The sequence below is a fragment of the Camelus ferus genome, chromosome 10 (assembly GCF_009834535.1).
Source record: "Camelus ferus isolate YT-003-E chromosome 10, BCGSAC_Cfer_1.0, whole genome shotgun sequence".
In the NCBI taxonomy this organism is placed as follows: domain Eukaryota; kingdom Metazoa; phylum Chordata; class Mammalia; order Artiodactyla; family Camelidae; genus Camelus; species Camelus ferus.
Genome location: NC_045705.1, coordinates 38,896,349 through 38,920,963, shown reverse-complemented (window position 1 = coordinate 38,920,963; position 24,615 = coordinate 38,896,349). Strand labels below are relative to the sequence as shown.

Here is a 24,615-nt window from a genome sequence, read left to right as displayed (position 1 = left end):
GGACTCTGGCCATATCCTCCTAGCACGTGGGAGGAGACAGCCATGTTAATAGGTCATCTTAGTTTCCTCTTTCTACACAAAGTACCTGCAGATTATACAAAGGATCAGTGCTCGGCTTTAGGTTTAATCACAGATCTTGATCTGCAGGTTGGGGAACATTGATTTTCTTTTTCTTTTTTAAAATCTCATGTATTTTGAGCTTTCATTATTTGCCTGGTGATTTGCTAAATATTTGTATGTTCATTGTCTAAGACTGTTTCCTTGTCTGTAAAATAGAGGCAATGATGGTAGCTGCCTTGTGGGGTTATAGTAAGTCAGATGATAATAACAGGGGCAATTTGTTCAGAGCGAGCCTTATGCCAGGTACCATCATAAGCATAGTAATTACTGAATTCAATACTTACAAAATCATGAGGTGGATACTCTTATTAGCCACATTTCACAGATCAGCACATTGAGGCTCAGACTGGTTAAGTAAGTTGCTCAAGCTCACAAGGCAAATAAGTGACAGAGTCTGGACTCTAGGTTGGTCAGAGGTTAAAGCTATGTGTGCAACTAGAGACCCACAGTGCCTTCATAATAAAAGTGTAAGAAGATTCTAATATGTGGTTTGGCAACGACTGCTCTCTGTTGGTTGTTTCTAATCCGTTCTGCAACTCTATAAACAGTTTTACAAACTAAAATTTAAAATTTTCTCTGCTCCACAGCATTGGACAGATGTATTTTTTTCCCCCTCAGAAAACTACCTTAGGGCTGTAAGATGCTAGTGGAAATAACATTAATGCTTTATAAGGCATGAAGGCTTCCAGGTCCCACAACCCTCAAATGGACTTAATTGCCTTCTGATCAGCCTCCCCATCAAATGTGAGACCTCTGCGGGGTGGGGATGGCCTGGTCTGATTTATTTCTGTGTCCCAGCACCTGGCACCCCACAGATGAACGAGGAGAGAGCAGAGCTCCTGCACAGAGCCAGCCCCTCTCCTCCCTCCTCTCCAGTAATGGACAGATATATTCTTGATAAAAGAAATAGAAAACAAAGGTCATCCCTCTGGGGCTTGGAAGCTAAAGTGAATACATTTCCACTGCATGCTCCCTTTTCTCCTTAATTAACTTCTTTTCTCCAGTTAAAAATAATCTTTGATGATCTTTGGCAGCAACCTTGAAGGAGAAAAATTCACCAAAGGGCAACAGATAGCCTGAACAGAAAGTGAGAAGGGCGAAGAGCAGGGAGGGGATTAATATTTATTAAGCTCCTCTATATGCCAGTCATCTTAAGTATGTTATTCAACTCAAATTTGCTCAAGACTTATTGAGCACCTACTGCATGCTTGAAAGTGTGCTGATGACGATCTATCAAATTCTTACCACAACATTGCAAAATGAGGACACAGAGCCTCAAAGGAGTTAAGTAATTTGCCCAAGGTCACATGACCAGTTGTTGACAGAACCTCATTGCAAACTCTGGTCAGCCTGCTTTCAGTCTGTGCTATTTTCATTATTTTTCTGCTTTGCCCAGGTGATGCTGCTAGTAAAGGAATTCTCTGAGATTCTAAGTTGATAAGCCCAAGTTCTAAGTCCCAATTGATAGACCCAAACTGCACCCCATCCCCTACCCTTGTTCGCCATCGGTGGACTCACACTTTCAGAGAAGCTGGGAAATTAGGGGAGACCAATAAAAGATTTCTTTAAGAAATCTTTTTTTATAGATTTAGTCAACTAGCATTGCTTTAAGCACTATTTTGGAAACTTTCTAGTAACTTTGAATTTGGCTTTGAAGAAACGCCTTTTAGGAATTGCTGATTGCTCTGGAAAAGTCTAAATAAATATCACAGCTTTCCAGAGGCTGTACACTTTGCACTGAGTGTAGTGTTTGCACATCTCAGAGGCACGTCACTAGAGCTAGTGGGGCCAGAAATCCTCTGATGTGGGGCAGAAATCCTCCAGGCACAAATAGGCTTGGAGCCAACCGCTTCTGCTCTAAGCAGTCCAAGTGGAGCCAGAAACAAGAGGCATGGAGTGAAATGTTTCACAGGATAATCGGCAGGGTCAGTCTCACACTTGCCCCTGTCAGCTATGTGAAGAGGCACGTGTTTTTAGAATGTTTTGAACTATTCTCTTATGCACTGGAAAACCAAACATCAAAGAAATCAGCTTGCTCTTGAATTCTGCGGCTGCAGTGTTTCCCATTATGATCCCTTTTTTTCCTCTTTAAATTGCTTGGTATGATTAAGACAGAAATCAAAGTAGTCTATCTTTTAGAAAAGCTGGCAAATTCTAGCATTTACATCTCATAAATATCTGGATGCTAAAAGAAAAGCATCTATTGATGGCAATAGTTTATTGAACACTTAACCATGTACTGGTCCTTGTGATAATAGCTGATGATAAAGTGATGAATGGCTCCTGCTTTCAAGAAGCTTTCAGTCTAGTGGGAAAACAGCACAGACATGCAGAGTCATACTCAGAACAAAATGGGGTTATTCTTCACCACTGAAGTACTTCTAAGGCAGGCTGCAGGGAGCTGGTGCCAGGTGGGGCCAGGCTCATGTCCCTTCTGCTTCTTAATGACACAGGGACCTTGTCCAGATACTCCATCTCATCCATCATGTTTAGCTCTCTGTTAGAGATGAACAATGCCATCTCTTAGGACTATTTTGAGATCCAGCACAGTACTAGACTCATGTATCATCAAGATAATCTGCCATAATTTGCTTAACCATTGCTCTGGTATTTTTAAAAAATAATACATGTGCTGTGCCTGATGAAAGAAAATTCAGAGTACTGAAGAGTATAAAACGTAAGTCTCTCTCCCTTGTTCCTAGTTCACCTCCTGGAAGGCTACCACTCTTTTTAATCCTTTGTCTATTACTCCACAGATGTTTTAATGCTTAATATACATGCATATATGCCTTTTAAAATTTTATACAAATCCTAGCATCCTATATAGACTGCTCTGCAGTTTGGTTTTTAATTTATTTTGAAGCTCTTTTTATATCAGTGCACAGAGATTGCATCATTCTTTTTAATGGCTCTATAGAATTACATTTTGTTGATATATTGCAGTTCACATAACCATCACCCTGTTGATAGACATTTTGGTTATTCTCCATCTTTTGCTGTTGCAATGCTGCAATTAATATTCTTCACATATATCTTTGTATGTATGTTTCTGTAGGATAAATCTGATGCTGTGTCAAAGTAATAGTCATTTTTGATAGAAATTGTTCAATCACTCTTCAAAAAGATTGTACCAATTTACACTCCCATCAACAATGTATGACAGTGGTTCCCCACACCCTAGTCAAAATAATGTATTGTCAAACTTTTTGATCCTTGTCAAACTTTTTGATCCTTGCCAAACTGATGAAAAATAATGTCTTACTTAGTTTCAATTTTCAGATCTCTTACTTTAAGTGAAGTTGAACATTTTTATTATCTGTTCAAAAGCCACTTAGAGATCTTTTTGTTCAGAAACTTTGCCATAACCTAATCCAATAACAATTAAGGAAGCTAATAGACAAGGGTGTAATACATAGAACACCCTGTTTGACTTTGGAGATGAAAGATGAAGATGACAAGATCTGTGCAATAAAGATTGGTCATGAAAATTACTTAGGTAAAAGAAGCTGACTCATAGTCAGACTGTTTTGACAATCTCTGGACAGTGTGGATGATGTATTGGAGATGCCAAGGGAACTGGAGGGAGGAATATAAATTAGTTAAAAAGTTGTTGCAATAATCAAAGCAAGAGACAATAGTATCCTGAACTAAGGCATTGCCAAAAAGAATGGAGATGGTGAAATCAATTTGAAAAACATTTCAGAAACAGATCAGAAAAACTTGATGGTTCAATAAATGTCAGATATGAAAGAAAGAGAGAAGCAATTTAGGCAAATGAATGGATTAAAAAGAAAGGAAACCCATAGTGGGGAACCTGGCTTCTAACATTACTAAACAACTACTAAGTAAGGGCTTTTATTAGTTGGTTGTATATATATGGTTATATATATATAAATATAAACATCAAACAATGAAAATAATACACACATTGCATTGATTCAATTTCACAATAACCCTATTAGGGAAATATTATAATCCAGGTAAATATTCAAAAGCCAAATTAGAAAAGTTAAGTAACATGTGCAAAGTAAAAACTATTGAATTAACTGACTATACTTCAATACATACATACATACATACAGAAAAAAAAAAACTATTGAATTGTCTCAATTTATACAGAATTCAAATTCTGACATATCTGACTGCAAAACCAATGCTCCTTACACTATTCCAAGTTACCCAGGCTTAAAGAAAAGATTTAGGGAGAAAAAGTTATCTTACATCATGCAGTGAAGCAAACCCTCAACACCTGCAAAGCGTCAGGAATTATTCCCTGAGCTACTATATCATCAGTTTGGTTTAAATACAACAATTCTCAGAGGAACCCATTATAACTCACAGCTGCCTCCATTCTGAATTGACCAAGTTCACCCTTTTTACAGAAAAAACCTAACCTCTTCCCTTCACCTGCTGTCACTTCTCTGAAACTCATTTGGGAAAACATGTCAAATTGTATTAAGAATTTTGACACTGTAAATATAGTCATATTCAAATGTTACACAAAAATGCCTCGCCAAGGAGATAACATCTTCATTAAATATATTGACTGTTAAATTGGATGGGGGATTGTGAACACATAATTAACATAACTACTTTGAAAGGGTAATGGACTACTGGAGAAACAATTCCTGATATTTGGACTGAATATTACATATTATCTGTCAAAGCAGATTCTGTATCATTGCTTACATTGGAGAAATCATATATTTAAATTTCATTTAACACTAATCAACTACTAGCTTCCTTCTATATGTGTTATTACTTTATTCTCAGTCTTTTCATTGGGTAAGTGCTTTCATTATTGTAACCAGCTAGTGTGTACTGAGCCTAGCAAGGTAATTGATTACATGGCTCTTTAGTTTTTTGTTCCCAAAGCTAATTATACACTTCATATACTAAGTAGTTAATGAAGACAGTTTAAAACAAAAAAAGTAAACACTAAGACAAAACAAAAAATGTGAACAAGAATAGCTAACAGTAATAATGAACATTAATTCCCCAGGTATTGAGTTATGGAGTAAAGAAGTGACATAACTCTTCAGAAAAATAACACAAATCTACAAGTTTCAAGTTTCTCAGAATTGGGCCAGGATAAAGAGGAAACTTGGAATTAGATCAGGTTTAAAAAAAAAACAAACCTTACCTGGCAGGGGAGATACCATGATCATGAAGGTGGTTTTCCCAGGGCGAGGCTTATCCATTGCACTCCGGATGTGCTGACTCCTGCGATTCCCCAAATATGGGAAACCCATAATTTGTAGTAGTTGGGGACTGCGTTCGCACTTTCCCCTAAAAGAAAAGAAAAAGAAAGAAGAAAAAGGAAATGAGAAACCTCTAAAGGCTATGATTAGCTTTACAAACACCTGAGGAGTGAGCAGCATAGGAAGAGATCAGCCTTGTTCTGTAAGAGAATTTAGACATGAAACTGTTATTATTGGGGGAAAGATGGCTTATTCAATAACTGCTAAAAAAAATCCAGATATGCATCTGGGAAAAAAATTAGCTTGGAGCCATACCTCAAACCATATGCCAAAAATAAATTTCAGATAAACCAAAGATTTAATTATTTAAAATTACTAACAGAAATAAGGAGCTATTTTATAATTTCAGAATGAAGAAGAGGAATAAATAAGCTGCCATTATTCACACATGATAAGGTTATATACATAGAAAATCCAAAAGAGCCTACAGATAAATTACTAGAATTAAAAAGTGAGATTAAGAAGGTTGCTGGGTAAAGGGCCAATATATAAATCAATTGTATTTCTATGTACAAACAACAAACAATTAGGAATTAAAATTTTTAAATTTTCAAAAACTTAGAAATAAATTCCGACCCCAAAATGTGTAAGATCTTTACACAGAAAAATATAAACTTTATTGAGAAACATTAAAGAAGTATTAAAAAAAAAAAAAGGAAAGCTATACTATGCTTATGTGTTGGAAGACTCAATTATCTTATAGATGTCAATTCTATTATCCATAGATTCAATGCAATTCCAATGCCAGTCCAAAGAAGACTTTTGTTTATGAAACTCCATAAGCTGATTCTAAAATTTATAGGGCCATGGAAAAGTCCAATAGTAGCCAAGCCAAAAGAACGAGGTAGGAGTAACTGCTCCATCAGATATCAAGATTTATTATAAAACTATAGTAATTAAGTCAGTATGGTAATGGTGCAAGGAAAGAAAATAGACCAATGGAACAGAACACAAAACTCAGGAAAGAACCGCCACACACACATTTGATTTATGATAAAGGAGGCACTTCCAAACAGTGGGGAAAGGACGGTCTTTCAATAAAAATGGTGCCGGGTCGTTAGATATCCATATACTGAAAAAAGGAAAGACAATATACAAAATTTAACACTAGGTAGATTACAGTCTTAAATATGGAAAGCAGAACAACACAATTTCTAGGAGATTTCATAGGGAGTATCTACCTTGAGACAGATGAAAAGTTCCTAAACAGAACCAAAGAATGCACAATAGAGGAAAGACTGATCAGTTTACTACATTAAAAAGAAGAACTTCTATTCATCCAGAGACAGCACTAGGAAGAATAAAAAGCAAAGCACAGATTGAGAGGAGATATGCAGCATGTATAATCTACAGAGATTTACATCTATATATAGGAAAAAGCACCTACAAATCAATGAAAGCCAAACAATTGAAACTTATAGATAGGCAAAAATCTTCAAAGGCACTTCACAAAAGAGGATATCCAAATGGCCAAAGAACATTTGTAATCAGGGAAATGTTAATTACACAATCATAAGCCACAGCATACCCACTAAGATGGCAAGTTTTAAAAAAGAAAAAGAAAAGAAGAAGAAGAAGAAAAAAACTCCAATAAAACTTTTATTTAGAGAAAAAGAAAAAGAAGGAAAAGGACGTGGAAAGACGTCTCTCATACGTGGCTGATGAGAATGCAAATTGGTATAACCAGAGGCGAAACTCTTTGGTATTAGCTTTGGAAGTTGCACATATACACACCTGTGACCCAGCAATTCTACTCCTAGGAATATACCCAATAGAAATGCATTTACATGTGCATCAAGGGACTTATATTAGCACATTCACAGCAGCATTCAGCATTAATTATAAGAGCAAAAAACTGGGAACAATCAACATGACCATAAACAGTACAATGAATAATAAATGGTGGCATATTTTTATAACAGAATACTACACAATGAAGAAATAAACCCACAACCTATAAGCCAAAGAAGTTAGATATAAAAGAATATTTCTGTATGTATTATTCCATTCTTAAAGCTCAAAAACAAACAAAAAAATGAAACTATGATATGTGTTTAGGAATCACTATTATGCAGTAAAACCATAAAGAAAAGCAAGTAGTTATTACTATGAAAATTCAGGATGGTGGTTACTTTGATGGGAGGGTGGACACAAAAGGGGGCTGTTGGGAAGCTAGCAATGTTCTATTTCTTGACATTGGTGGTGATTACCTGAGTATTAGCATTGTGATCATTCACTGAGTTACACGTTTTGTTTTGTGGACTTTTCTGCATATGCACTGTATCTCAGTTTGGAAAATGGTTTAAAGAAACCCTCTGTTTAGAGACAACGCAAATATAGGCAAACTGTCAACAATTGCTGCTGCGACTAGGTGAAGAATATATGGATATTGTGATATTCTTTCAACCTTTCTGTAAGTTTGAACATTTTTTAAAAAGTTGGAGGAAAAACTCTTCTTTAAAAAAAATCATAGTATAGTTGATTTACAATGTTGTGTGTTGTGCTAGTTTCTGGTGTATAGCAGGGTGATTCAGTTATACACACATATATATCTTTTTTGTATTCTTTTTCATTATAGATTTTTACAAGCTATTGAATATAGTTCCCTGTGCTATACAATAGGACCTTGTTGTTTAACTATTTTGTATACAGTAGTTTGTAACTGCTAATCCCAAACTCCTAATTTTTTCCTCCCCTTTTTCCCCTTTGGTAACCATACGTTTGTTTTCCATGTCTGTGAGTCTGTTTTTGTTTTGTAAATAAGTTCATTTGTGTCATTTTTAAAGATTCCACATATAAATGATATCATATGATATTTGCCTTTCTCTGTCTTTCTTCATTTAGTATGATAAGGAGGAAAAACTCTCTTTTGATTTAACTTCTCCTGTGATTGCTACCTCATTTCATCCCCTTACCTTATGGCAAAACTCCTTGAAAATGTTGTCTATACTCAGGGTCTCCAGTTCCCTTCCTCCAACTCTCTCCTGAACATACTTCTTTCGGGGTTTTGCTTCCACCACGGCAGTGAAACTCTTCCTCAAGGTCACAGATGACCTCCACTTAATCCAATGATTGTGTCTCCATTCTTATCTTTATTTACTATCTGCAGCATTTTACATTGTTGATCTCTCTGCCCTGCAACACTTTCCAGTTTCTGGGACAAAAGCCTGATTTTTCTCTAATCCAGATGCTTCTTGTCATTCTCCTTTCCTGGTGCTCTTCATCTTCCCCGACCTCTAAATATTAGAATGGCCCAGGGCTCTGCCCCGAGGCAGCACATGGACATTTCAAACCTTTATTTAAAAGTAATTTTTTTTTTCACTGAGACCTTGTCTGGATACCGTTATCTAAAATTGAAACTCTACACTTCTTAACTTCTTTTCTTAGTTTGTTAAAATATTCTCCTTAGTGCTATCAAAAAATGCTATCTATTTTACTTATTTATTTTTGTTTACTCCCTGTCTCCCTGACTAGAATGTAATTTTCAAGAGTTTTAATGTTACTACTGTGTGTCCAGAGCCTAGAACAGGGCCTGGGACACATTAGGCACTCAATCAGTATTTGCTGAATAGTTAATGAATTGCATTTTTAGGTAAAATCCATAGCCCAAGCTTATAAAACTCTGCTTAATTTGTCTTCATTTCATACCCCTTTAATGTGTTTTTTTGGTCTGTCTACTCTGATGAAATACAAGCTTCATGAGGCTTGGGGGTCTAGTCTGTCTTTCTATCTCGTTGATATGTCCCCAAGATCTAGCAAAGGCCTAGCACAAAGTTGGCAATCAATAAATGTCTAGGGAGAAAGTGAATGAATAAACAATGAAGTAAATAAATTAAGGAAAAAAAACCCCCAACTTTCTCAATGGTTAGAGCAGGATTCAAATAGACACAAAGAAGCTAGGCCATCACTCTCCATGAGAGGAGAAAGGATATTCGTCCTGAAGCATCAAGAGTCCAAGATGACATACTCAGAATCCCTTCAGAGTCAACAACCTTCAAGAACATTTTTCCCTCTGAATAGTCTGACCAGTTACTGAGGGATAAAGAACAAGTGTGGAAATAGTCCACCTTCACCAAATGGGCTCCTTTTGATGTACTAGTCAGAGATGGCTTGAAATGCCTGGTTATGGACAATTAAGGATGACTGGGCTTTAAGACTCAGTAGTTTGTGCTTGAGACAATGATGGCTGTGTGGGAAGAGAAGTGGGAGGATGCCTTCCTGGTTGGGGGTAAAGTACACTGTGTGTACTACATGTATTTTATTGTTATTATATGTTTGCAAGAAGTTTTACAGCAAATTAAAGTCAGGTTTAAAGGGAAAAGAAACCACAAAAGGGAAAAATGCAATTTGGAGTGGAGAAGTTGGAGGAGCAGTTCGTCAACCAATTTCATGAGAAGAAATCACTAAAGGCCAGGCATGTCATTTAATTGACACCACTGAATCTTTAAAATAACTTTTCATGGTAAGTATACAGTTCCCATTTAATAGATGAAGAAATGGGAGTTTAGAGGTATGAGGAACTTGTTCAAGTTCACATGGAAAGTAAGCCACACCCTGAGTGAAACCTTGATCCCTCTGCTGCCAAGCTCAGACGTCTCCCACCATAGCTGGTAGTCTGCCCCCCGTCCTCCAAATAAAGTCTTAGCCCCCTAGAGCTTTGCATCTGAGGTGACTGCCCCAGAGTTCCCTCTATAATGCTGTTTTATGATGTATTTCTCTCCATTCTCAGTGACAAGCATAGTGCCTGGTACATAGCTGGCTCTTCAATAAAGGCCCACTGAGTAAAAAATAAAAGAATGAACACATGAACAAAGGAGATGTCTTAAACAGTATAGCTTCCCTGTGAATCACAAGTTGAGAACCAAAAACACTTAGACAGTTTCTGGGGCTCTTCCTCCCCACTGAAGCTCTCTAGGGAAAGGATGTCTCTTCAGAAAGAGCACAAAAGACCTGGCAAAAAGAGGCTGCAGTTAGTCTGGTGTTGTGTTTCCTCTGCCTGGATCTGGGCAATACTCTGGTTGTAAAGCCTGTAGGATTGTCTTCTGGTGGTGTAGCAGCTGCCAATAACAATAAATGCCAACAACATTTATTGAGCACATACTATGTGCTAGGCACTGTGCTAAGCTCATTCATGTTTTACTTTAATCCTAAAAAGCCTAAGAAAGGTAAATCTATTACTTCAGGTATAGGAAAGAAGATTTTGGCTTTATAACAAACATCAACTGCCAATTTGTGGGGCAAGTACTATAAAGTCCCTACTTTCTCTCCTTTCTCTCCTTCAGTTTCTTTCTAAGATGTAAAAATATAATGCCTTCAGAAGCCCAATTGTTTGAGAATAGAGTCATCAAAAAAAGGATTTGCCCAGTCAAAAGACTCAAGAATCCATAAGTCATTGCATTTGCCCTGATGAATGAGGTAGGACAGGGCTGCTCTTAAAAAATACTGTTTTTATAAAAGGGAATGCATCAAATCTGATGTCAGAAGCCCTGCATTTGAGTCCCAGCTTTATGACTGACTGTGGGTCTTTGATTGTCATTAACCTTTGAAGAGCCTCAGCTTTCTCACATATGAAGTGGGGATAATACAAAACCTTTCCCCATGGGCTGGTACAAGGACCAAAAGAAGGAATGCGATTTGGATAGAGTGAACCCATCTATAAATGCTGACTATTCTTCTGTTTGGAGATGAGCTGGGGTCCCCCAGAACTCTTAAAAGTCAGGATCCACCATGCAGCCCCGGGAGAGTGTTGTCATCAGAGCTAGTGACAGTAAGTTTTTGTCCAGGATTGGACACAACTGTCCTGAGACTATTAGGAGCTATTTCTGTGTAGCATTTTAGTTTTTCCTTCCTATACATATGACATTTGTTTACAGCAACAAAGAACTGGAAATAGGGAGGTTTCTGAAGCACTTGGTTTTCAGAAAGGGTATTGTACTTGGAGCATTAAGAAGTGGGGTGAAAATAGTCTGAACATAGTATATTTCTCCATCTGTTTATGTCTTTTTTAATGTCTTTGAATAAAATTTTAGTCTTCTTTCTAGAGATAGACACATCTTTTGTTAGATTATTCCTACGTACTTGAAGGCTATTTTAAGTTGTCTATTTCAGGTATGCTTTTAAAAACTATTTGTGGCTGGTATATAAAAATGCAATTGATTTTTAAAATTAGTTTTGTATGCAATCAACTTTCTAAGCTCTTATTAAGTCTAATAATTTATACGTAGTTGTTTTTGGATTTTCTTTCTTTCCTTCTAATCCTTAATACCTTTAATTTATATATTTTTCTTGCTTTACTGAGCTGGTTAGGACCTCCAGGACAATTGTAAATAAAATAAGTCTTTTATTCTTGACCTCAAAGGGAAATTTTTCATCTTTTAATCATTAAGTATTATATACTTTTAAAAGTTATCCTTTATCAGTTTAAGCCAGCTATTGCTTCCTTAAGCATAAGTTTTTTTTTTAAATACATATCCTTTATTAGTTTAGGAGGTTCTCTTCTAGTCCCAGTTTGTCAAGAGTTTTGTTTTTATGAAGAGATGTTGAATTTTATTAAAATTTTTTCTGCATCTACTGAAGTGACCATTTGTGTTTATCCCATCAATTAGTTAAGGTACAAATTACATTTTGATTTTAAAGTTATTAAACCAAACTTATATTCCTGATACAAATACATGGTTATAATGTATATTGTGGGTTTGGTTTGCTAGTATTTTAAGATTTTTGCACCTGTATTGAAAAGTGAGATCAACCTATACATCTCATTTACCTTTGCAAAGTGGGTTTTATCATCTTCATTTTAGCTGTGACTCCTAAGAAGTGAATACGTGACCAGTGTCACAGCTAGTTGGTGGCTATGCCAGGATTGGAAATAAGGTATGTTTGAATACAAACCTGTTTGTTTCCTCTAAGCCACACAGTTGAACATTCATCAAGACTTCAAAATCAAATACCTAGCTCCTTAATGTTTTGAAAACATAAGTTTGAGGGGAGGAGCATGGTAAGGATAATAGCAGCAAATAGTTTGGGAGGCTGGGCTAATATTCTGATTCACCAAAGTCAAGAAGAAATAATCATCTGCACTTGAGGAGAAAATGTGAAGCCAAGAGCCTAAGTAGTTAACCGTGCAATTCCATAGGAATTGACTTTGCAAATAAGCATAAAAAAGAAAGAGAGAAAACACAGCAAAAGTTGCCAGACCAAAAGTATGTCACGAGATCATTCAGAGGCCAAGGGCAAACCAAATGACAAAAATCCACCTTCTCAAGATAAAAATATGGCTCCAGCTAAGTATTGTAATGTCCAGAAAATGTGTTACTGTGAAGGAAACTACTGATTATATACAGGCCAACTTGAGGGGAAAATGGAAAACCCACATTTTAGCTCTTGGATTTGAATAAACAAGAGAAAATCTTCAACAAGATGGAGGAAGCAGTCCCAGTGCAATATAAAAAATAAATTCACATTTGTTGGATCAAAGACTTAAACAAGACAAGATACAATAAACCTCCTAGAAGAAAATATAGGCAAAACATTATCTAACATACATCTCAAAAATATTCTCCTAGGACAGTCTACCCAAGCAATAGAAATAAAAGCAAGAATAAACAAATGGGACCTAATTAAAACTTCTGCACAGCAAAGGAAACCATAAGTAAAACAAAACGACAACCTACGGAATGGGAGAAATTTTTTGCAAATGAAACTGACAAAGGCTTGATCTCCAGAATATATAAGCAGCTTATACGACTTAATAAGAAAACAACAACAACCCAAACAAACAAACAAAGTTTCCAAACTTTTTTGGAAACCAGACAACCAAACAACCCAATCCAAAAATGGGCAGAAGACCTAAACAAGCAATTCTCCAAGGAAGAAATACAAATGATCAATAGGCATGTGAAAAAATGCTCAATATCACTAATTATCAGAGAAATGCAAATCAAAACTACAATGATGTATCACCTCACACCAGTCAGAATGGCCATCATTCAAAAGTCCACAAATGGCAAATGCTGGAGAGGCTGTGGAGAAAAGGGAACCCTCCTACACTGCTGGTGGGAATGCAGTTTGGTACAGCCACTGTGGAAAACTGTATGGAGATTCCTCAAAAGACTAGGAATAGACTTACCATGTGACCCAGGAATCCCACTCCTGGGCATATACCCAGAAGGAACCTTACTTCAGGATGACACCTGCATCCCAATGTTCATAGCAGCACTATTTACAATAGCCAAGACATGGAAACAGCCTAAATGTCCATCAACAGATGCCTGGATAAAGAAGAGGTGGTATATTTATACAATGGAATACTATTCAGCCATAAAACCTGACAACATAACGCCATTTGCAGCAACATGGATGTTCCTGGAGAATGTCATTCTAAGTGAAGTAAGCCAGAAAGAGAAAGAAAAGTGCCATATGAGATCGCTCATATGTGGAATCTAAAAAAAAGTAAATAAATAAATACAAAACAGAAAGAAACTCATAGACATAGAATACAAACTTGTGGTTGCCAAGAGGGCAGGGGGTGGGAAGGGACAGACTGGGATTTCAAAATGTAGAATAGATAAACAAGATTGTACTGTATAGCACAGGGAACTATATACAAGATCTTGTGGTAGCTCACAGCAAAAAAAATGTGACAATGAATATATGTATGTTCATGTATAACTGAAAAATTGTGCTCTACACTGGAATTTGACATGACATTGTAAAATGATTATAAATCAATAAAAAATGTTAAAAAATATATTCACATTTGTTACATATTTTTATAAACATTAGAGAAATGTGTTGAGCTGATTTAGTAGCCTATAGAGTACAAGGTGCTGGAGGGGTGGTATCTTCATTCCTTCAGGTGTTCCCAGTGGTGTCTATGAAAAGCTTTGGAAACCAGAGTGTAAATCCTGACATTTTTTCACACTTTACCCAAAGGACTTTTACAGCTATTTGCTCATAAGCTCTCTCATAATCTTCATGTTTCTTAAGTTAATGGGGTTAATCTCCCTCTTTATTGTCTTAATGTGCCAGACTGTGGCAATTTCTCTCTCCCTTCTCTGGGCTCTTGTCAAACCTTGTTGTTTTAGTCAGAGTACACTAACTGCTGTAACAAACAACCTCCACATCTCAATAACCTAACACAGTGAGTGTATTTCTGACTCATGTCACAATCCAATGCAGACTGGCAGTGGAGGGAGGAAGACAGAGCCCCTTACATCTAATGGTATCCAATGCTGGATCCTCTGACAGATGAGGGAAGAAGAGAACATGGAAAATTGCATGGGAAAGTTTCATGGCTCAGGTCTAGAGGTGGTGGTGATCACTTCTGCCCATATTTCATTGGCCAGAGCACAGTTATGTGGTTGCAAAGGAGGCCAGGAAATGTGTCCTTTTAACTTGCCCATGTTTTGATGAACAACTAGTTAGTCTCTACCACACTAGAATATGAGGAAGTTTAAATGAATTCTTGTAAAGAGTTTAGCTCAGCATCTCTGAGCACATAGTAACAGTTCAGTAGCACCATGTTAAATTCTTCTCAGTGAGGTGGGTACTAGTGTTAATCATCCTCATTTCAGAGATGAGAAACAGACTACAAGAGGTTGCTGCTTTCCCAAAATTGCATGGCTAGTAAATAGCAGAGCTGAGATTAAATCTAAATAGCTCTGACAAGGTCCATTTTCTTAAAAACTAGAATGTGTTTCTTTGAATGTAGGTTCTGCCTTTGTACAGACAGACCGGACTCTCAAGGGTTCCCCTATGCTCAGCATTTCTGATTTCCTGGAAAGTCTTGTACCCTTCCCATTTGCCATTCATAAATGAACCTGGACTAATCATAGCTAAAGATAAGATTCGGCTAGTCCCACCATTGATCTCCAAAGTGGAATGTGCTCACTCTAGTGGTATGCAAGATAACCCCCTGAGGTGTGGTAACAATTTTTGTAGCTTCTATGAATGTTTGTTATTCACCAAAGAAAAAAAAATTAACCTCTGTTAGTATGGATTGAGCTTGGCATCCCCACACTGTCCTTGTATTTAATGTTCACATGTCACTGAGGTATGAATGGAGTTCTTTCACTTTCAACATTTAGTGACATATTGCGGTTCAAAAAAGGATTTGTGGATTTTTTTTTAAAAATCTGATTTTCACTAAATTTCACAAAATGAACAATTGGTTTAAAAAGACTGCTTTTAGGTGGAGGGTATAGCTCAGTGGTAGAGTGCATGTTTAGCATGCGCGAGGTCTTGGATTTGATCCCCAGCACCTCCATTTAAAAAAATAAATACATAAAAAAAAAAATCTCGCTACCTCCTCCCCCAAAAAATATTGCTTTAAAAGATTCTGTGAATTGAAGATGATACATAGAAGGACCAAAAAAAAAAAAAAAAAAAGGCAGAACTGATACTTCTACTTAGTGTCAGTCACATTATGAGGTCAAATACAATGGTGATCTAATCAAACCTGACAATTTGACCAAAAAAAAGTCCAAAATTATAAAGCAGTGTATTTGAAATATAAATTTATATCCACTATTAATAACAAAGTACATAATCCTAAGTATATACTTTGGCCTGAGATAAAACTATTTTAACTTCATTTTATCCTTTAAAATTTCTGATTGTATCTACATTTCATAGTGGCTATCTTATACTAGTAAAGTAATATACATATATTGGCCCATATTAAGTGTACTTAATTAGAGATTACTGACTTAGACAAAGCCTTTCCACTTTTCTCCAGTTATGAGTTCTGGCCTGTGAACACAGCAGTGACTAGTACCTAATGATCATGAAAAAAGAGTTGCTATTACCAACGTTAGTTCAAGTTACACAGTCCAAGACATTAGTTCAAGTTACAAAGCCCAAGGAGATTCAGATGCTTCTGATGCAGATGGAAATCATTCATATGTAACCTCCACCATTTCACCTCAAGTAAACAACATAATCTGATCTCTCTGCCGATAGTTTCTTTGCCTGCAATATAACATTTGCTGCAATTATAACACTAGATCTACAAGGCAGTCATACTGACTTGAGGAATTCCAGAAGGGTGTACTTCCAACCACTGTCTTTCAGTGTGACTTGAGGAAACCCACAAAGACCTCTCTTAACTCTTACTCTTCCAGCAAAAGCCCCCTTATCTCATTCCTGCCCAAAGTCCCACTATTAGCATTTATTTTTACGAAGAGGACTACCTTCATTTCCCCTGGCCCCCAAGTTCACCTTCTCTGCTCTGTGCTTCTAGGCGTCAAGTACAGTTGTCCCTCCGTAGGTGGCAGGGATTGGCTCCAGGACCTTCTATGGATGCTCAAGTCCCTTATATAAAATAGCCTAGTCCAGTCCACCCACCATAGCGTGAGCTCGGCATCCACGGATATGGAGGGCCTACTGTACAAACCTCAGTTAACAGTAGTTTGAATATAGATACTTGCTAATACCTGCCTGTGGAATAACACGCTCCAGCGGGCATAAAGGCTTTCTTACTCACAAGCTTTGGAGTTAGTGCTGACTATACAATCTTACGCATGTTACTAAACCTCTCTTAACGTAGGGTCTCATTTATAAAGTGGGAAAGTACTTTATAGGGCTGCTGTGAACGTTAAATAAGACAATATAGTTTTAAAAAAATATTTGGCTCATGTTAGGTGTTCAAAGAAAGTTATTACTATTTTCTCTACCCCTCCCACCCAACATAATAATAAATGTTGCTAGATGTATGTTAAGTGAAAAAAAAAGTGAAATTGATTAACTTTGTTTAAGTCCTGAGATTCTCTTATAAAATATGACTTTTCTGAGTAATAGTCACTAACATTTCAAGAGTGTTTAGTACATCTTAGGTACTATGGTATATGCTTTATACTCATTTAATCCTCAGAACAACTATATAAAGTAGGTACTACCTTAATCCTCTTTTTCACACATGAGAGAACTGCCTGAGGTCTAGTAATTTATCCATATTTGAGTGTTGGAGCCAAGATCGGAATCCAGGTCCTTCTAACTCTAGAGCCCATATTCTTAACAGCTGTATTTACTACTGAGGAATACTAAGGTTTAATACCCAACTTTCAGTCATGCTTACGGCTGGCCCTGTGGTTTTTATTACCAAACCCAGAACAAGCTGTATATATTTGGATTTAGAGCAAACACTGCTTAGGCCTTTCACAAACACTTCATGGAGACTCTCCTGTTCCCTCCCCAGCAAGGCTGTGGCCTCTGAAAAGGAACATGCATAGCAGTGCCAGGAACCAGACCCTTTGAAGTATACAGCCCCGTGAAATCAGCCTGCCTGGGCTTTGGCTGAGCCCCCATCTCAGTCAGCTGACAAGCAAAAGGGCCAGAGGCTCAGATGTAATCAGTCCCTGGACAGGCTCAACCACTGGACCTCGGCCTTTCTCAGTCTTTCTTATCCTTCCAACCTGATTTCACCACAAGAAACTTGTGAGGGAAGGCACCACTTCTTCAGGAGCGGCCCAGTGACACCCCCTTAGTCCCTCCCTTACTGACTCCCCACAGCAGACAGCCACACCTACTTCGTAAATGACAACAGTCATGAGTGGTAACCAACACTGGAAGCTTTGGTAGTGGATTCGAATGGAGCATAGACTTTGGTGTCAAATCAGCCAGGGTTCAAAGTTCGCAGCTTTGCAACATTGCTGGGCAAATTGCCTAATCTCTTTAAATTTCAGTGTTCTTACTGATAAATTTGTGATGACAATATTAGCAGTATTTTACTGAGTTGCTATAAAGACTGAGAAACACGTGAATGGAATGAAGGCAATGCCCTTGGAGCAGTGCCTTTGCTTACAGTGAGCCCTCAAATGTTAGCTATAACTGTAGCCTGGGGAGAGTGAACCCTGGCAACTCAGTTACTCTTCACTCAGAAAGTTTTTGTGCAAATCAAAAAGCCTCTGTCATATAGTAAGTGCTCAGAACATTGATCCATTGGATTAACAAACTCCCTCTCTGTTTTCCAGTTTAGTAATAATACTAGTAAAAAAAACCCTCTAGTTTCTTCCATCACAAGCCTGGGTTAGATGCAGTACTGCCATCATGTATAAAAGGGACAACACTATTGGAGATTAGGTAAGCATCCAAATAGTTCCTTGAGTTAGACTGTGCTAGGTCCAAAGGATTTTACAGAAACTAAGGGCGACTAGATGTGTTTAAACAGCTTTATAGTTTACGTGGCATCCAGTTTTTCTTTAACCAATTTGATCCTCACAACTTTATGGGGTAGTTATTATTCCATATTTGGAATTATTTAGAATGTTTCTTTCACATGTCAGTCTCCTCTGAGACAGGACAATTTTTTCAACATTTTTCTCTACCCAGATAAAATTTCACAGATAAGGACACTGGCCTAAGTGTTTTAAGTGGGTTTCTGCGTGAGGAAAGGTTAAAAAAGAAATAGAAATTCCATCTAGAAAGCCAGAGATATGTTACCAACATAAAATTAGCTTTGGGACAAATCTTAATTTCTTTATCTATAAAATAACATAACCTCTACTTCATAAGCCTTAAAAAGATAAAGAATATAACACTGATCTTTTGATTGCAGCACATATTGGAGAACCTAAAAGCAAATTAGATACAATTTCTGCTCATAGAAAGCAAACTGAACATGACTGTTAGTTAACGGTCAGGAGGCACAGAGTAATTTTCTCAGATCTATGAAGGACGAATAAAGGATGACAGCACCACACGGCACTACAAGCTAATGGAAAATGCATCCAAGCTGCTAAGGTGCACAGAGATATTTCCAGGGCTGTTCTTACGTGGGCACACAGGCGATTACAGAGGGGCTGAAAACATTACAAAATTATGGGTTTTGCACAAATGCAGTGGGGGTGGTTAGGGTGAGAAGAGGGACTTAGCTGTTTCTTTTTGTATGTAATGGGAGAGGTGACATCCTAGATGGGTCCAATGGGTCTACAGATTTTCTAAAATTCTTAGAGGTCCACGGACCCAGAAAACTTTCTAGGGCATAAGTAAAATCCCTACCCATTCAGCAAACATCTGTCAGACACTTACTATGTAGAGGCACTATGCTGTCTGTGCACGCATAGTGGAGAATTAGATGAGAAAGAAATATTCTGAATATTTCCAGTGAATTACGGCATAAGTTTTTCTCCTTTTTGTTACCAAGACAAATAGGCTCCCTTTGTGATGTCTCTACCTAACTGCTTATCTCAGTGACCTAGAGAAGAGAGGCATGTATAAAGTGACTAGCACATGGCAGGCCCTCAACAGTTAGTTCCTTTCTCTTCACTTATCAAATTAAAGCCATGTGCAGCTTCTCCTCTGCTTCCCCTCTCTAAATGCTACTTTTAACATTCATTGAAATGAAATCTTGTATATCTAGGCATATGTTATCCAGGATGAGAGGAGACAGGGTGTGATTTTCCCATATCTGTGCACATATAAAGGACAGCAGCATTATAAAAATCCTTAAATAATGTACATCAAATACCCGACATTAAAAGTTCATAGAAGGTACTGAATGAATGGCTCATTAAAAAACAAAAGAGAGAGAGAGAGAACAGGTGCAAACCCAGAGGAAGTGAGAACAGAAGTAACACTGGTTAAGTTTTAACAGGTTTCAGAGTCATAAAATGTGAGAACTGCAGGGAAACTCAGAGTATATATAGTCATTCTATAAGTGAGAAGACTGAGGGTCAGAGAGCTGTATCACCAAAGCCCAATTCAAATTGGCCTTAATTTTGCTCTGCAGCTACTGACATCAAACTACCTGAAATTTTAGGGGATCATAATGCTTGCTAGAGTTTGGTTATTGTTATCCACAGATGTGTCTCTTCAGTTGAAACTGGAGGACAGAAACTCAGAAAACACACACAAGGGTTTTGTTTCTAGTTGGAGAAAACTGAAATAGACTTTAGAATATACTTAATCCAACCTTATTTTTTTATGCAAAAGAAAAAATTTTTAATATGCATGGAAAAAATGACACAAAGTCTAAAGTCAAACAGCAAACTAGGATAAAATATTTGCATTGCACAGCACAATTTTTCTCAATGTACAAAGTGTGTTTACAAATCAGTAGGAGAACTAGGTGTGTTGATGGATGTTAACTAGACACATTGTGATTGTTTCACAACATATACAAATATCATTATGTTGTACACCTGAAGCTAGTATAATGTTACGTGTCAATTATATCTCCATAAAAACAAAAAATAATGGGGGAAAAAGACCAACACAACAAGAGACAAAGAACACAAACAGTTGAAATAAAAGGCATCTAAACATTTGTAAAGGTGTTTTGCCGACTTATAATAAGAGAAAAGCAAATGAAGTCAAGAGTAAGATATTGTCATTGCTGGTTTGGCAAAAATCAAAAGGTTTGGTAACACACTGGCCCCGCCATGACTTGGGAAACAGCCTCTCTCATACATTGCTGCCAGGAGGGCAAATTGGCACAACCTCGATGAAGGTAACTGGGCAATGTCCATCAAAATTACACATGCGCATAGTCTTGAATCTGACAATTCCCCTCCTAGGAAATTATATTCACACATGAATGTGATGTTGTATACACAAAGACGTCTCTTACAACATTGTTTGCAATAGCAAAAGATTGGGAGAAAAAGCCTACCTGTCCTTCACTCAGGACTGAGTTAAGCCCATTATGATGCATCCACACCACAGAATTTTTTCATGTCTTTTAAAAGAGCAGGTCTGTCCTATATGTATCGATGTGGCAGAATCTCCAATGTACAGTGAAAAAAAGCAAGGTTCAGAACAAGGGGTTACATTTGTTACCATTTGGATGTGCATGGGTGTTGAAGGAACTCTGTATGCATGTAGACTTGTGTATGCACTAAACGCTTCTAGAAGAATCGAAAGAAAATGATAACACCTATTGCCTCTATGGAAGGAATCTATGCAGCTAGGGAGAGGGAGACTATGACAATCTACTTTTTTGGTATAATTTTGGTGTCTTTTGCATTCTCTGCCATGTTTCCTATTTTTAGGTTTTATTTTTCCCATATATGATTCTGTTTTTACTTGGATACCATATCATTTATTTTTTTTAATTGAGTAATAGTTACTTTACAATGTTATGTCAAATTCTAGTGTAGAGCACAATTTTTCAGTTATACATGAACATATATATATTCATTGTCACATTTTTTTTTTCGCTGTGAGGTACCACAAGATCTTATATATATTTCCCTGTGCTATACAGTATAATCTTGTTTATCTATTCTACATTTTGAAATCCCAGTCTGTCCCTTCCCACCCTCTGCCCCCTTGGCAACCACAAATTTGTATTCTATGTCTATGAATTTCTTTCTGTTTTGTTTGTATGTATGTATGTATTTTAGATTCCACATACGAGTGATCTCACATGGTATTTTTCTTTCTCTTTCTGGCTTACTTCACTTAGAACGACATTCTCCAGGAACATCCATGTTGCTGCAAATGGCGTTATGTTGTCAGGTTTTGTGGCTGAATAATATTCCATTGTATAAAGTATACCACCTCTTCTTTATCCAGGCATCTGTTGATGGACATTTAGGCTGCTTCCATGTCTTGGCTATTGTAAATAGTGCTGCTATGAACATTGGCGTGCAGGTGTTATTTTGAAGTAGGGTTCCTTCTGGGTATACGCCCAGGAGCGGGATACCTGGGTCACATGGTAAGTCTATTCCTAGTCTTTTGAGGAACCTCCATACAGTTTTCCACAGTGGCTGTACCAAACTGCATTCCCACCAGCAGTGTAGGAGGGTTCCCTTTTCTCCACAGCCTCTCCAGCATTTGTCATTCGTGGACTTTTGAATGATGGCCATTCTGACTGGTGTGAGGTGATAACCTCATTGTAGTTTTGATTTGCATTTCTCTGATAATTAGTGATATTGAGCATTTTTTCACATGCCTATTGATCATTTGTATTTCTTCCTTGGAGAATTGCTTGTTTAGGTCTTCTGCCCATTTTTGGATTGGGTTGTTTGTTTTTTTTTCTTGTTAAGTCGTATAAGCTGCTTATATATTCTGGAGATCAAGCCTTTGTCAGTTTCATTTGCAAAAATTTCCTCCCTTTCTGTAGGTTGTCGTTTTGTTTTACTTATGGTTCCCTTTGCTGTTCAGAAGTTTGTAAGTTTCATTAGGTCCCATTTGTTTATTCTTGCTTTTATTTCTATTGCTGGGGTAGACTGTCCTAGGAAAATATTTTTGAGATGTATGTTAGATAATGTTTTGCCTATATTTTCTTCTAGGAGGTTTATTGTACCTTGTCTTATGTTTAAGTCTTTGATCCATTTTGAGTTTACTTTTGTGTATGGTGTAAGGGAGTGTTCTAGCTTCACTGATTTACATGCTGCTGTCCAGTTTTCCCAACACCATTTGCTGAAGAGACTGTCTTTATTCCATTGTGTATTCTTGCCTCCTTTGTCGAAGATTAGTTGACCATAAGTTTGTGGGCTCATTTCTGGGCTCTCTATTCTGTTCCATTGGTCTATATGTCTGTTTTTGTACCAATACCATGCTATCTTGATTACTGTAGCTCTGTAGTATTGTCTGAAGTCTGGGAGAGTTACTCCTCCAGCCTCTTTTTTTCTTCAGTAATGCTTTGGCAATTCTAGGTCTTTGATGGTTCCATATAAATTTTATTATGATTTGTTCTAGTTCTGTGAAATATGTCCTGGGTAATTTGATAAGGATTGCATTAAATCTGTAGATTGCTTTGGGCAGTGTGACCATTTTAACAATATTGATTCTTCCAATCCAGGAGCATGGGATATCTTTCCATTTTTCGAAGTCTTCTTTAATTTCCTTCATCAATGGTTTATAGTTTTCTGTGTATAATTCTTTCACCTCCTTGGTTATTTATTTCTAGGTATTTTATTACTTTGGGTGCTATTTTAAAGGGGATTGTTTCTTTATTTCTCTGTTGATTCATTGTTAGTGTAAAGAAATGCAACTGATTTTTGAACGCTTATCTTGTAACCTGCTGCCTTGCTGAATTCTTCGATCAGCTCTAGTAGTTTCTGTGGTCCTTTTAGGGTTTTCTATATATACTAACATGTCATCGGCATATAGTGACACTTTTACCTTTTCTTTTCCAATTTGGATCTCTTTTATTTTTCTCTCTTGCCTGATTGCTGTGGCTAGGACTTCCAAGAATATGTTGAATAGGAGTGGTGATAGTGGGCAGCCTTGTCTTGTCCCAGATTTTAGTGGGAAGCTTTTGAGTTCTTCACCGTTGAGTACTATCCAAACTTAGTTTTTATAAGTGATGAAATTGAAGCCCAGAAAGGGCATTTGACTCTTTTCAAGAACAGGTTACTGGCAGAATCAGTACTAGAATCCCAGTTCTGTAGCTCCAGATAAAGACAGATCAGTCTTCACAGGAAGGACACTCCTCTTCAGGGCTCATCTATTTGGTGTTCCCTATCTTTGAGAACCCAGGACCCTTATACTTCTCAAAACACAAAACACACTACCATTATCTATCCTTCCAAGCACACTGTTCTACTGTAAGGCTCTAATCTCCAATTCCACCCACTGACCCCTATCCTCTTTCTAATCTAAGGCACACACACTACATACACCATGCACCCTTACCTTTTCTGAGTCCTAATTCTTTTCACAGTTTGATCTACAAACTAAAATGTGGATGACAAGCAATGGTGTAATGATTCAGCCCTCCCTGGATATCTGTATTTCTAAAGAGGCTTAACAGAAAGGGTACTGTCCCAAAATACACATTTTTTTTTTGAATTAGGAATATATATTAAACATTCAAACAATTTTTGAAAAATAAAAGTATTTTTATCAGAATTATAAAAAGGGCAGCACAAGAGAATTTGGGGGGGTGATGGAACTGTTCTAATCTTGACTGTAGTGGTGATTACATGACTGTGCATTTGTGAAAACTCATAGAATTATACACCAAAAAGAGTGAATCTCACTATGTAAATTAAAACATTTTTTAAAAAGGAGAAAAAAAGTGATTTCATAGCCTGTTAAAATCCTTTAGTTTTCCTGCCCAGAGGCAACTACAATGCAAAGCCGGTCTTATAGAGAATAACATTCTAGTGGTGGAAATTTAGTCAGAATCAGACTTATTGGAGAGCTATTTTTGGAAATAGTTGTTTTAGAACTCTTAAACCAGGAAACCATCTGATCCACTACAATATTATACAGCAGATTTTTCAGTTTACATATCTATTTTTCCACCTCTTTCCCAAAAGACTGTTAGACTTTGAAGGGCATG

General features: G+C 37.1%; 1 protein-coding gene and 1 non-coding gene across 5 annotated transcripts in view; one reads left to right on the top strand and one right to left on the bottom strand.

Moving 5' to 3' along the window:
- PCF11 (PCF11 cleavage and polyadenylation factor subunit) overlaps nt 1-24,615 on the bottom strand; it is an 88,736-nt gene that overhangs the window by 50,889 nt on the left and 13,232 nt on the right. For all 4 annotated transcript variants that reach the window (XM_032488755.1, XM_032488756.1, XM_032488757.1 and 1 more), the window contains exon 2: nt 5,264-5,409. The gene's annotated coding sequence lies outside the window, so the exon portion shown is untranslated. The remainder of the gene's footprint in view (nt 1-5,263; nt 5,410-24,615) is intronic.
- Nucleotides 5,256-5,412, top strand: LOC116666770. The gene has a single exon (XR_004323664.1). It is a non-coding gene; the product is annotated as a U1 spliceosomal RNA (small nuclear RNA).